Source organism: Metopolophium dirhodum, chromosome 1 (genome assembly GCF_019925205.1).
Source record: "Metopolophium dirhodum isolate CAU chromosome 1, ASM1992520v1, whole genome shotgun sequence".
Classification (NCBI taxonomy): domain Eukaryota; kingdom Metazoa; phylum Arthropoda; class Insecta; order Hemiptera; family Aphididae; genus Metopolophium; species Metopolophium dirhodum.
This window is the reverse complement of record NC_083560.1, coordinates 150,643,952-150,657,459: the sequence shown is the minus strand read 5'-3', so window position 1 is coordinate 150,657,459 and position 13,508 is coordinate 150,643,952. Positions and strand designations below refer to the sequence as shown.

General features: G+C 59.9%; 1 non-coding gene across 1 annotated transcript; it reads right to left on the bottom strand.

Annotated features, from left to right (window-relative positions):
- Positions 1 to 10,415: 10,415 nt before the first annotated feature.
- LOC132937767 (5.8S ribosomal RNA) lies at positions 10,416 to 10,573 on the bottom strand. Its single transcript, XR_009663831.1, has one exon. It is a non-coding gene; the product is annotated as a 5.8S ribosomal RNA (ribosomal RNA).
- Positions 10,574 to 13,508: the final 2,935 nt, after the last annotated feature.

The following is a 13,508-nucleotide window of genomic DNA, read 5'->3' as shown; positions in this document are numbered from 1 at the left end:
AAACATCCCTCCGACGGGTTACGTCAGGGCGCCCTGGCGCCAGACTGACGGTCCCCCGCCGGCTACTCTCGTACGAGATAGATCGGTGGGTTTCGTATAACCGCGTCGGCGAGCGCTGGATTCGACTCCAGGCAAATAACCCCCCTTCTACTAAGGCGCTACTCCCAGCAGCCCCCGCGAGGCCATCCACATATGTCGCGAACGCGCGGCCGGCGGGCGCGAGCACTCGAGGTACCCGCGCACGTCAGTCGGACGCACGCCACACAGCTCGACGGGCACTGTTACCGTTCGGGCGTTAGCTAAGTCGGGTTTCCAGTGGGGCTATCCTCGTCGCCCGCGAGATGAGCTTGAAGGATCCGTTATCCAGAGTACTCACAACGACTCTTTTCCCACTAGCATCGGCGTCGGGGCAGCTGTTTACACTGTCGCGACGCGACCTTTTATGAGTGGTACGGTTTTCTTTGCCGGGTGCCGTGTCCGTACCGAGTGTTCGGGTTTTGAGTGCTTGACGGAGGGTGTCCCCCGGCCGGACTTCCACCTTGCACGTGTTCGCACACGAGTTGGTCGGGCCCGTGTGCTCTCAGTCGGGCTCGTGCTAGAAGCGCCAGCGCGCCGACGGAGGTCCACGTCTGCTTCCCTCGTCATGCTCTGGCGCTTCTCGCCCAAGCCCACTGGTTTGTCGCAGGTGATATAGATTTCCCACTTGGGTAGATGGTTCCCGTGCGGAAAAGGAAGGTGCCCTTCATCACCTCGGTCATCGTTATACGAGGACCCACGTCGGGGTCTTTTGACGTGCCTAACAGGTCTCCCTATCGTCAGTGCGTTGATACGCCCGGAACACGGTTTTTGGTTTCTCCCGTGAGTCCGCGCTCAGCGTTTCGGTCCGCTCCGATCGCTTGCACCTTGAGCGCGGATCTTTTTCGTAGCCGACGGTCGGGCAGTCGTATGCGTAAGCAGATGCTCTGCGATCCTTGGGGACCTGCATTTGGCAAGCTGCCCATCTCTGGGGTTACTGTTGGAATGGCTGGTCTGCTGGAAGCTGCCTAGCCAGTCCTCTTTTCCTTCATTGATGACCCTATCCCGTTGCCACCGGTAAGTCTCTGAGACCACCTCAAGGTGCTTCCTATTCCCCCGGGAAGCTCGGTTTGGAGATGCGCCCTCCACTGGCGTTGAGATCGGGACGGGGCCCTCCGGTGGCCCGGGGGTGCGAAGACGCCTTCAGGCCGTTCGTCAACCGCCCAGTCCTGTACCCGAGCAGGACATCGTCAGCCGCGGCCTCAATTCCGCGGCTCTTTTTGCTCCTCATGATTCCACACAGTCATGAGTGAGCTTTTCGTGAGGGCGCTCGAGGGTGTAGCCTTGTTCGAGCGCCCCCCCGCCTTCCTACCCATTTCAGACCCGTTTATGGCTTAGCGCATTCTAAACCACCAGGCTGCCACCTTGGAAGGTACAGGTGGCCCAGGAACCCGGAGGTCCTTGGTCATTTCGCTAGCACCAAGGATGACCTGCCCCGGGCCCTTGTGATTACAGTTCAGTTAACCCGAAGCTCTAGGGCTAGCTTCGTTAAGACCGTACCCCGCCTGCCCCTTTCCCGGACCAGATTAGTCAGCCAGTTTCTCAACGTGACTCGTCTTGGCGCGGTCGGTAGCAGGCGTGTACTTGTACAGGTCGTTCCATCCGCCTGACTCGTCGTGGCCCGGTTGGGCCGTCCTTGCCATGCGGGCGGGCGCCTGTAAGTCTTCACGGGGTTACCTCGATGCTCTTTCAGCAACCTAGGTCAGACCACTCCGGGGGCCCGCCGGCTCCCCCCCGAACCAGCGGGCGCTTCACCATTGCAGGCGCGGGATCACCGGCCCGGTGTAGCCGGCGGCCCCCCGGATCCATCCTCGCTCTGCCGCCTTCAGAGTTCTGGTGTCCTCGTGTTGTCTGTAGCGGTCGGTTTCCGCTCAGAGGCGGGGGATCTGAACCCCCCGTTGCCGTCGTCACCGCAGTTTCTTTAGCAGTTCTTACGGGAGCGGTGGACCTTAGCCCCCGCCTTCTCGCTTCCGCCTAACGTTACTAAGATGTTACCTGCCCGTAGGTCAGGTATGTGGATCCTGTCTCCGCCCACTCTTCGGTGATTTCAGTCTTACGGTAACAAATTGTGCTTATTTTGACGACAAACTGAGTTTGCCGGCCCTACGGCTGTTGCGTTCAAGGTTTTGCCACTGGTGGCACCCAGTCGTCGAGGTTGGTTCCGGCGCACACCTCCGGAGTCCTCCCTTCCGGACTGGGTCATTTGTAAGCGATTGACTGAATCCAAATCACCGCCAATCCGCCGACCGAGTCACCGGTGCGCTTTCCCATCTTCTCGGTTTGATCTCTTCCGCCAGGGACGCATCTTTGCTCATAGCTAATGCGAGCCATCTATCGGTCAAGGTACTCATGAGGGATGTTCGGAGAAGTAATCACCCGACGCGACGCCTTAAGCATATAGGAGCTAGCGTCGGCCTTCTGTGATTCTCATCTCCCGCTCTCCTGCGAGACGCCAGTGCGCTTTCCCATCCGCTCGGTTTGATCTCTTCCGCCAGGAACGCATCTTTGCTCATAGCTAATGCGAACCATCTATCGGTCAAGGTACTCATAAGGGGTGTTCGGAGAAGTAACCACCCGACGCGACGCCTTAAGCATATAGGAGCTAGTGTCGGCCTTCTGTGGTTCTCATCTCCCGCACTCCTGCGAGTCGCCGGTGCGTTTTCCCATCCGCTCGGTTTGATCTCTTCCGCCAGGAACGCATCTTTGCTCATAGCTGATGCGAACCATCTATCGGTCAAGGTACTCATGAGGGATGTTCGGAGAAGTAATCACCCGACGCAACGCCTTAAGCATATAGGAGCTAGCGTTGGCCTTCTGTGATTCTCATCTCACGCACTCCAGCGAGTCGCTCGTCGGAGACGCCGCGATTGGATCTCGTGTCACCGGTTGATTCACGTAATCAACCGTAAATGGGACGATTGGCTCGGTGTTAGCAAACTTTATAAGTCAGTATCCATCCGCCGGCGACGTGGACGCCCCGGCCTTCGGCAAGCGCCGCGGTCCGTCAACCCCGCGGCGCCCAGCGAAACACACATGCCCCACCTCCTTGGCTGTGGTTTCGCTAGATAGTAGATAGGGACAGGAGTCTCCGGGTTTTGTGGCTCTCGCCTACCGCCATCCGTCCGTGCCTTAGCGCTGGGCGCTACTTACGGGCGGAGGTGGAGCTAGGACGTCGACGGCTAACCGCCTACGGCCTAGGGTCGTCTGTGGACCACCAGCACCGGGCCCCGGAGGGCCCGTACCTTTTCTGAGGGCCGGAATGACTCAGTTAAGTGCCACCTTGGGTACCGGACCTCCCACTAGGTGTTGTGGTTTATGTACTACTATCTGGCGCCTGTCCCACAGCCACCACGTTTCAGCCGAGGTAGGCTCCTCAACCTTGAGGGGCACCACGCACAGCTCCGGCTGGCCGTATCTGTGCGCGGTGGGGCTCCCCTCTCCCGTGGTACTGACTAGGTTTTTGGTTGATGTCAGTGGATCAACCCGGGGCGTGGCCCCTACCACTATTTTGGCTCCCCAGCCGGCTAGTGGTGGGCCTTGCGGTGGAGATTCGGGCCAGCGCTTACACGCTAACCCCGGGTCCCCACCAACCCCTCCGTCGCCTGTGACGGAGCCTACCTAGCCTGGAGAATACCTACTCTATCCGAAGATCTTTTGGCCTCGATGGCCTCCCTAGCAAAGCGACGCAGTGCACAGTAGTTTGACCTAGTGTCCAGTAACACCTTGGTCTCACACGGCCATGCGTCCTCGCCCACAAGCCTGATGAGCCTTGCTCTCTCAGCAGAGAGCACAGGGCATCTGAAGAGCACGTGGTCCACCGTCTCGTCCTCAGTTTCACATCTGCACGCGCCCGTACCACGCAGGGCGAAAGACTCCAACTTGGAGTTGAAGTCTCCGTGACCCGTGAGGAACTGGCACACGTAGTGATCCACCTCGAGAGGGAGAGCCAGTCTCCATCTTATGTCGGGAAAAATAGCATGGGTCCAACGACCCTTCGTGCTATTATCCCACCTATCCTGCCAGATGTCAATGATCCTATCCCACTGGTTGTTCATCTCCTCCTCTGAGATTTCACCAGCTTTCCTTTTGATCCTAACCACATGCCATCGGATTTCCAAATCTAGAGGCAGCTGCCCAGCAACAACCTGCAACGCATCCGTTGAGGTCGTTCTGTATGCCCCTGTTAGAGAGAGAAGGGCCCTCCTCTGCTTGCTGCCGAGGAGTTTTATCGCCTTCGCCGTGAGGACTCCTTTCGACCAGATCTCCGCAGCGTAAGTGATACGAGGCAGGAAGACTGCCTTGTATATTACGGCGGAGGTGGACTGTCGGAGACCCCAGTCCGCAGACGATGCCGCTCTAAGCCTACTGTACAGAGAGTCGGACTTTCCGGCCACGCCGCTCACGTGCGCCCAGAAATTTCGCCTACTGTCCAATTCAACGCCCAGATACCTAACTGAACTCACAGCCACGATGTCCTCTGTCCCGAAGGGAACAGTGAACCCCGGCCGCAGCCCTCCTTTCAGGGGGATCGCTTGAGACTTGCTTGCCGAGAAGGTTAGACCTCTTCGGCTCGCCCACTCGCGCAAGGCGCCGAGCGTCGCTCTCGCTTTCCCCTGAATTTCTTCGAGATCGGAGCCCGCGATAAGAACCGCCAGGTCATCCGCGTACGCGACCAGTTTGACCCTATCGTCCGTGTTGGTGACCAACGCCCTATCCATAGATAAATTCCAAAGACTTGGCCCTAACTGTGAGCCTTGAGGGCAGCCTCTGGTGAGATCCGCGAATGCTGTCGCTCCCTCCACCGAGAGCACCGCCCTTCTGCCCGTCAGATAGCTCTGTATGATAGATCTAGTTGCACCGGATGCCCCCAGATCCATCATGTCCCTAATCAGAACGTTCCATCTCAGGTTGTCGAAGGCTCCTGAGATATCCAGAAAGACTCCTACCACCATCTCCTCACTGTTGTCCACCCAATCCAGACACGACTTGATCGCGCTGATTGTGGACTTACCGACCCTGAAACCATGTTGCTCTGCTGAAAGAGCGCCCCCCGTTTCCTCCTCAAGCCTGTCCACCACCAGCCGTTCCAGCACTTTTGACGGTGCCGAAAGCAGGCTGACTGGTCTATATGACTTAGGAAGACTCGGGTCTCTGTCCTCTCCCTTCCTGATGATCACCACCTCTGCTGTCTTCCAACAGTCCGGAAATTCCGACTTCCTGAGGCACTCTCTCAGGACGTTGGTCAGCGGCAAGCCGATGACGCCCCACGCCTTCCTGAGTACCCCAGCGGTGATCCCATCCAGTCCCGGAGCTTTGTTAGGGGCCATCCTCCAGACAGCCGCCTTAACCTCGGCCTCCGTGACCTCTGGTCTCACTCTTCCTACTCTCTCAGCCTCAAAGATAGGAGCAGCCCTGTCCCTAGGGATTAGGCTCTCCAACAGACACTCGGCCGTCTCCAAAGCCGTCACCGTGAAGGTTCCGTCTTCTCGAAGCACAGCGTTTGGTACCCTACTCTTAGAAGATCCATTCCTAGCCCAACGATAGACCGGGCCCCAGATGTCCGAGTTGCTGGAGGTAGCGAACTTCCTCCACGACTCCATCTTGGCCTTCCTAATCTTTTTCAGGTGCTCGTTCCTGAGCACTCTGAATTGGTCCCTATCCGAGACTTTATAGTCCATGGTGCGTCTGAAGTTATTGAGGCGCCTTTTGGACTCTTCGAGTCCGGCGTCCCACCATGGCGGTTTCATCCTGACGGATTTACGGGAGCGGGGCATGGAGGCCTCCATGGCATGCCCGAGAGCACGCGTAAGAGACTCCGCTACCTGTCCGCAACCGCCCACCATGGTCTCATGTTCACCAAGAACTTTCTGGGCCAGAACCCACCTAAACCTATCCCAGTCGGCTTTCCTAACATTGAATCGACTTTTCCCTACCGCGGGTCCCTCCGACCCTGATCCGACGCGGATCTTGAATCTGATGGTCCTGTGGTCGCTGTCGGTGACATCGAGCACTTCCCATTCAGAGACTGAGTTCGTCAGTGAACCCCCTCTCGTCAGCGTAACATCTATGTTCGATGCCCCCATACCCGGCCTCTCGTACGTGTCGAGGTGGCCAGGCTGGTTGTGCACCGTCAAGTGTTTCGCCGCGATCAGGGATTCGACGTGGGTCCCCCGGGCTGAACCCGAGTTGTTGCCCGGCCGACTGAACCATTGCGGCGAGTGCGCGTTCACGTCGGCCCCTATCACGACGTCTTGGTTGACCCTATCAAGAATATCACCTAGCCTGTCCGTAAAGATGCGTGTCGGGATGCTGTACTTGAAGTAGGCTGACACGAACACGACCGCCTGTCCATGTCTCTTCCTGAGACTGGCCACGGCGCAGAACCTATCGCTGAGCCCCTGCAGGGCTACCACCTCGATGTCCTGATTTAGGACAACTATGGCAGCCCCTGCACTACCGTCCCTACTGCTGAGAACCACTTTCGTGGCGCGGACGAGAGGATCGAGAGGCCGATGCTTTCGCAGTCCCTACGCGTACTGAGCGTCCGGGATCAAGCCAGCATTTGCCCTTTTGCTCTACGCGAGGTTTCCGTCCTCGCTGAGCTGGCCTTAGGACACCTGCGTTATTTTTTGACAGATGTACCGCCCCAGTCAAACTCCCCACCTGGCGGTGTCCTCGGAATACGGATCGCACCAGGGACCGGGCCCGCGGAAACGCCGCGAACGCGGACGGCGACTTTTGACGGTCGGCCGTACGCGGACGGACGCGGTCCGCGGTTTGACGCCCGGATCCCTCGGCTGGTGCTTAACGCTACCGGAATATCAACCGCGGCCCGGCACGAACGGGCACAGGCCGACGGAACGGCGACCGCGCCGCGCGCCAGTAGCGCGCCGGACGAACCGACGGCAAACCGACGACGCGACGGGACGACGACCGAAGGCCGGACGCACCCGCGGCCGGAACCGCGCGTTCCGCTCTACCGAGTAAGTGGGGAAACGATGCGAGTAGTGGTATTTCAAGGTCGGCCCGGAGACGAACGGCCGAAACCGCACGCCTTGGTCCGGGTCTACCACTTATGCTACACCTCGGCATGTCTCCGAACAATGCCAGATTAGAGTCAAGCTCAACAGGGTCTTCTTTCCCCGCTGATTTTTCCAAGCCCGTTCCCTTGGCTGTGGTTTCGCTAGATAGTAGATAGGGACAGTGAGAATCTCGTTAATCCATTCATGCGCGTCACTAATTAGATGACGAGGCATTTGGCTACCTTAAAAGAGTCATAGTTACTCCTGCCGTTTACCCGCGCTTGCTTGAATTTCTTCACGTTGACATTCAGAGCACTGGGCAGAAATCACATCGCGTCAACACCCGTCCCGGGCCATCGCGATGCTTTGTTTTAATTAGACAGTCGGATTCCCCTGGTCCGTGCCAGTTCTGAGTTGACCGTTACATGGCTGTCGATCCGGCTACGCGACCGACGCCGCGGCGGCCGGACCGCCCGGTGACGGCGAACCGACACCAAGGCGATCGGCCGGCCGCGACGCGGCCAGCGACCGAAGCTCGGTGGTTCCACGGTCGGCGGACGGCGACGGGCCCGCGGCCGCCTCGAGGCTCCCGGTCCGAAGACCGGGCGCGCGGGCGACGGCCGGGGTGTCGCCAAAACCGCCTACGCTTCTACGACGACCCGAACCCGACAGCCACGCTCCTCAGAGCCAATCCTTATCCCGAAGTTACGGATCGGTTTTGCCGACTTCCCTTACCTACATTATTCTATGCGGCTAGAGGCTGCTCACCTCGGAGACCTGCTGCGGATATCGGTACGAACCGACGCGAAGACTCCGCGTGGCCCTCTCTCGAATTTTCAAGGTCCGCGTGGGGATCACGGACACCGCCGCAACGAGCGGTGCTCTTCGCGCTCGCGTCCCTATCGCCCGGCTAGAGGATTCCAGGGACGTACAACGCTCACAGAGAAAAGAGAACTCTACCCAGATCCCCCGGCGGCTTCTTCGAGTTCATTCTGGTTACCCAGACGAGACAAAAGAGCCCCGAACACTAGGGAGCGGTTCCGCGTCGGGTTCCGGAATACGAACCGGATTCCCTCTCGCCCCAAGGGCGATTCGAAAACGCCTTCGCCCGTGGTACGAGGATCTCTCCCCGGGCTTAGGATCGACTGACTCTTGGACAACGGCTGTTCACAAGAAACCCTTCTCCACGGCAGCCCCCGAGGGCCCCTCTCGAGTATTTGCTACTACCACCAAGATCTGCACCGACGGCGGCTCCAGGCGGTCTCGCGACCTGCCCTTCGACGCACACCGCCGCGCCATCCTACTCGTCGAGGCTTGCCGGGACCGACCGCCGCGAGCGACGACCGGCCCCACTATGCCGTCGACGGCCGAGTATAGGCACGACGCTCCAGCGCCATCCATTTTCAGAGCTAGTTGCTTCGGCAGGTGAGTTGTTACACACTCCTTAGCGGATTCCGACTTCCATGGCCACCGTCCTGCTGTCATCAGCAACCAACGCCTTTCATGGTCTCTGAATACGCGTCGATTTCGGCGCCTTAACTCGGCGTTCGGTTCATCCCGCAGCGCCAGTTCTGCTTACCAAAAATGGCCCACTAAGCGCCTAGGGTTCCGTCGCCGGCTTCGCACGCGGTTCACGCGGTGTACCAGGTAAAGCCGGCGATCTCACCCATTTATAGTTTGAGAATAGGTTGAGGTCGTTTCGGCCCCAATGTCCTCTAATCATTCGCTTTACCGTATGAGACATCCTCCGTGTTACGAGCGTGTTGTTACCGCGCCGTACAGCGCGGAGTCCCACCGGCGTCCGTACGCCCGCGAACGGGCGGGACACATCGGCGCCAGCTATCCTGAGGGAAACTTCGGATGGAACCAGCTACTAGATGGTTCGATTAGTCTTTCGCCCCTATACCCAGCTCAGACGATCGATTTGCACGTCAGAATCGCTGCGGACCTCCATCAGGGTTTCCCCTGACTTCATCCTGGCCAGGCATAGTTCACCATCTTTCGGGTACCAACGTGTGCGCTAAGGGTGCGCCCTCGGACGGCCGAAGCCGACCTGGCGAAGACGCCCCCGGACTGCGGACCAGCGCGACTTTGAACGCCGGTGGGTTCGGTCGCTAGGCCATCGTCCGCACCGTAAACGGTTCACTTTCATTGCGCCAAACGTGGTTTTTCGTAAGATCACCGTTGACTCGCGCACACGTTAGACTCCTTGGTCCGTGTTTCAAGACGGGTCGGAAAGTAGCCCGAAATCGTCGCCGACCGACGGGACCCCCGCCTGCGACGGGGCCGCGTCGACGGTTCTTGCCGTCGGGCGAGCCGACCAGGAGCACCGGGGTTCGGCGCGAACGGTCACGCCGAAACGCAACCGCCGCGACGAACGCCACCCAAGCCTTCGGCCGGCGCCCAACGGGTCGCGACGTCCGCTAACCGAGCGAAAGATCCGGCCGGCGGTTAGACCGACCGTGAATTCGCCCGGCGGGGACTCGCGGGCTCTGTCCGTTTACACCCGAACAGTTTCACGTTCTTATGAACTCTCTCTTCAAAGTTCTTTTCAACTTTCCCTCACGGTACTTGTAAACTATCGGTCTCGTGGCCGTATTTAGCCTTAGATGGAGTTTACCACCAACTTCGGGCTGCACTCTCAAGCAACCCGACTCGAAGGCGCGGTCCGATCCCGGAACGCTGTGACGGCCTCTACTGGCCTGGCACCATCTGCGGGCCATGGCCCCGTTCAAGGGAGACTTGGACCGTCACGTGCGCCCCGGCAACGAGGCCGGCCCGTACGCCACAACTCCCATAGGTGCCGCGACACAAAAGTGCGCGGCGGGATTCGGCGATGGGCTTTTCCCTGTTCGCTCGCCGCTACTAAGGGAATCACGGTTGTTTTCTTTTCCTCCGCTTATTAATATGCTTAAATCCGGCGGGTAGTCCCGCCTGATCTGAGGTCGGAACGTATCGGTTTTTTTTTTTTTTAAATTACACGGCAGCCTGCGGTCCGCGCTCCGCCCGTACGGTGACCGTCCGCGTCCGCGTCTCGGAAGCCGGAGAGGTCCGTGGACTCTCAGCCGACCCGGCCGCGCTCTCGCGCGGCGGGCGGACGGGGACGTGCCGTTTGACGACGCGAGAACCCGTGACTGTTTGCCGTCACAACTTGGGCGGACGACCGGAGGCGGCCGCGCGAGCGCGGTTTTCCACGGTCGAACCGCCAATCTCGCACCACCGGAGCGGCCGACGGGCGGGCGGACAGTCCCCGGGAGGACTGCCGCCGCCGTCGGACGCCTGCCGGCGGCGCATCGGTCTGGCCGAGTATCCGGTATACGACCCTCAGACAGGCGTGGCCCGGGACCCGCGGGTCACCGAGGCCGCAATGTGCGTTCGACTGGTCGATGTTCGTATAACCTGCGGATTACACGACGACGCGCAGATAGCTGCGGTCTTCATCGATCCACGAGCCAAGTGATCCGCTGTTCGGGGTCGGGTGTTTTTTTTTGTCGACGAAACTTCTACCGGCCACGCGCCGTGCGCGGACGCACGGCGGGGCCCGTATGGTCTTTCGACGTTAACCATCTTTCGGTCGACGCTCGGTCGGGGGTCGCGGCGCGCGGGCGGTCGGCGAGCTAGTCGCGAGCGCACGCGGCCACGGGGTCGGATTAGGCGCGCGCGAGACCGGCAAGTGCTGCCGGTACCGCGGGCCCGTCTCTAATGATCCTTCCGCAGGTTCACCTACGGAAACCTTGTTACGACTTTTACTTCCTCTAAACGGCCGATTTCGGTCATCTTCGCGATCGCGCGACGACCCAGCCCCCGAGGGGGCCGAATAACGCGCGTCCACTCCGAAGACCTCAATGCGACCGTTCAATCGGTAGTAGCGACGGGCGGTGTGTACAAAGGGCAGGGACGTAATCAACGCGAGCTGATGACTCGCGCTTACTGGGAATTCCTCGTTCACGTGGAAAAATTGCAAGCCACGATCCCTAAGCACGAAGGAGGTTCAGCGGGTTACCCGGAAGCCTGTCGGCCCAGGAATGTTAACACACGCTGATTCCTTCAGTGTAGCGCGCGTGCGGCCCAGAACATCTAAGGGCATCACAGACCTGTTATCGCTCAGTCTCGTGCGGCTATTTTCGTCCGCCGCCTGTCCCTCTAAGAAGAGTTTAAGCTCCTGGGAGCCGGCGGTAGCCCTAGTAACGTATCGTGATCCGCCGGCGACGGCCGCGAACACGGCGCGCTTCACCACGGAGCCCGACGCACGACGGACGCGCGCCGACCGGAGGTTGCCCCCCGGCCGACACACGCCCGCCGCACGCCGGGACGCGGATGGCGCGGCCGCGCTCGACGACCGCCGTGGACGACGGGCGAACGCGTTCGGGGATACCGGGCCGAGCCGACGGGTACGCGAACACGGACGGCCGAAACCGCCCGCGCCGCGCACACGCCGACCCGGGGTTACCCGCCTAGTTAGCAGGACAGAGTCTCGTTCGTTATCGGAATTAACCAGACAGATCGCTCCACCAACTAAGAACGGCCATGCACCACCACCCACCGAATCAAGAAAGAGCTCTCAATCTGTCAATCTTTCCGGTGTCCGGGCCTGGTGAGGTTTCCCGTGTTGAGTCAAATTAAGCCGCAGGCTCCACTCCTGGTGGTGCCCTTCCGTCAATTCCTTTAAGTTTCAACTTTGCAATCATACTTCCCCCGGAACCGAAAAGCTTCGGTTTCCCGGAAGCTGCCCGCCGGGTCGTTAATGAAACGCCGGCGGATCGCTAGCTGGCATCGTTTACAGTTAGAACTAGGGCGGTATCTGATCGCCTTCGAACCTCTAACTTTCGTTCTTGATCATACGAGAACGTACTTGGCAAATGCTTTCGCGTCAGTTCGTCTCGAGACGATCCAAGAATTTCACCTCTAACGTCTCGGTACGAATGCCCCCGCCCGTCTCTGTTGATCATTACCTCCGGTCCCGAAAACCGGCCCGGCGGGACGCGCGGGCGACTGGCGCCCGCGGCCCGGCGGCCCGCGCACGGAAACGCCCCGGAGGGCGATTTCGCGCGCCCGCGAAGGGCGGAGATGCGCGGGACCGAGGTCTTGTTCCATTATTCCATGCGACCAGTATTCAGGGCCTTTTGACGAGACGGCCGTGAAGCCGCCCCGCCAGATTTGAGCCTGCTTTGAGCACTCTAATTTGTTCAAAGTAAACGTGTCGGCCCGCCGACGGCAATCGGTGAAGATCACCGCGCAGCAAGATTGGAGTAGGCGGCCGCCGTCGTCGAACCCCGACGGCCGCGCGACGCGTGGCCGCGCGGCGCGCCGGAAGCCCGAGACACGTGTCCGCCTGCCGACAATACGTCCGGCCGACGTGCCGGTAACTAACACCCCGAGACGGCTGACGAGCGCGACGACGACCGCGCCGACGGGACACGTGGTCCCGCGACACGGCCGGCCGCGACACGACGGACCGCCAGGGTGGTCCGGCACCGCCCAGACACAGATCCGACTACGAGCTTTTTAACCGCAACAACTTTAATATACGCTATTGGAGCTGGAATTACCGCGGCTGCTGGCACCAGACTTGCCCTCCAATTGATCCTCGTTTAAAGGTTTTAAAGTGTTCTCATTCCGATTACGGGGCCTCGGATGAGTCCCGTATCGTTATTTTTCGTCACTACCTCCCCGTTCCGGGAGTGGGTAATTTGCGCGCCTGCTGCCTTCCTTGGATGTGGTAGCCGTTTCTCAGGCTCCCTCTCCGGAATCGAACCCTGATTCCCCGTTACCCGTTACCACCACGGTAGGCATGGAACCTACCGTCGACAGTTGATAAGGCAGACATTTGAAAGATGCGTCGCCGGTACGGAGACCGTGCGATCAGCTCGAAGTTATTCAGAGTCACCAGGTCTTTGCGCGGGCCGCGATCGGGACGCGCACGAAGCGCGCCGCGACGGGCCGGTTTTGATCTAATAAAAGCGTTCCTCCCGCGAGCGACGCCCGAGGGCGCCGCGACGGTCGGAACTCTGTCGGCATGTATTAGCTCTAGAATTACCACAGTTATCCAAGTAACTTGGGTACGATCTAAGGAACCACAACTGATTTAATGAGCCTTTCGCGGTTTCACCTTAATGCGGCTTGCACTGAGACATGCATGGCTTAATCTTTGAGACAAGCATATGACTACTGGCAGGATCAACCAGGGATCTCGGTTTTACAACAACTGCGTCCCGTGACGGATCCCCGCGGCGACGCCGACCAAGGGGCGACGACGACGCGGACACTCGTCTCGGGACGCGTGCGTCCGAGCGCCGGTCCGCCCGTGGGCGAGCCGACGCCGAGGAAGGTCGAAACGACCGTGACCGGTATACGGTCACGGCGCACGACCGACCGCGGTTCGAGTGGGATACGTGCGCGGACGGGCGCCCG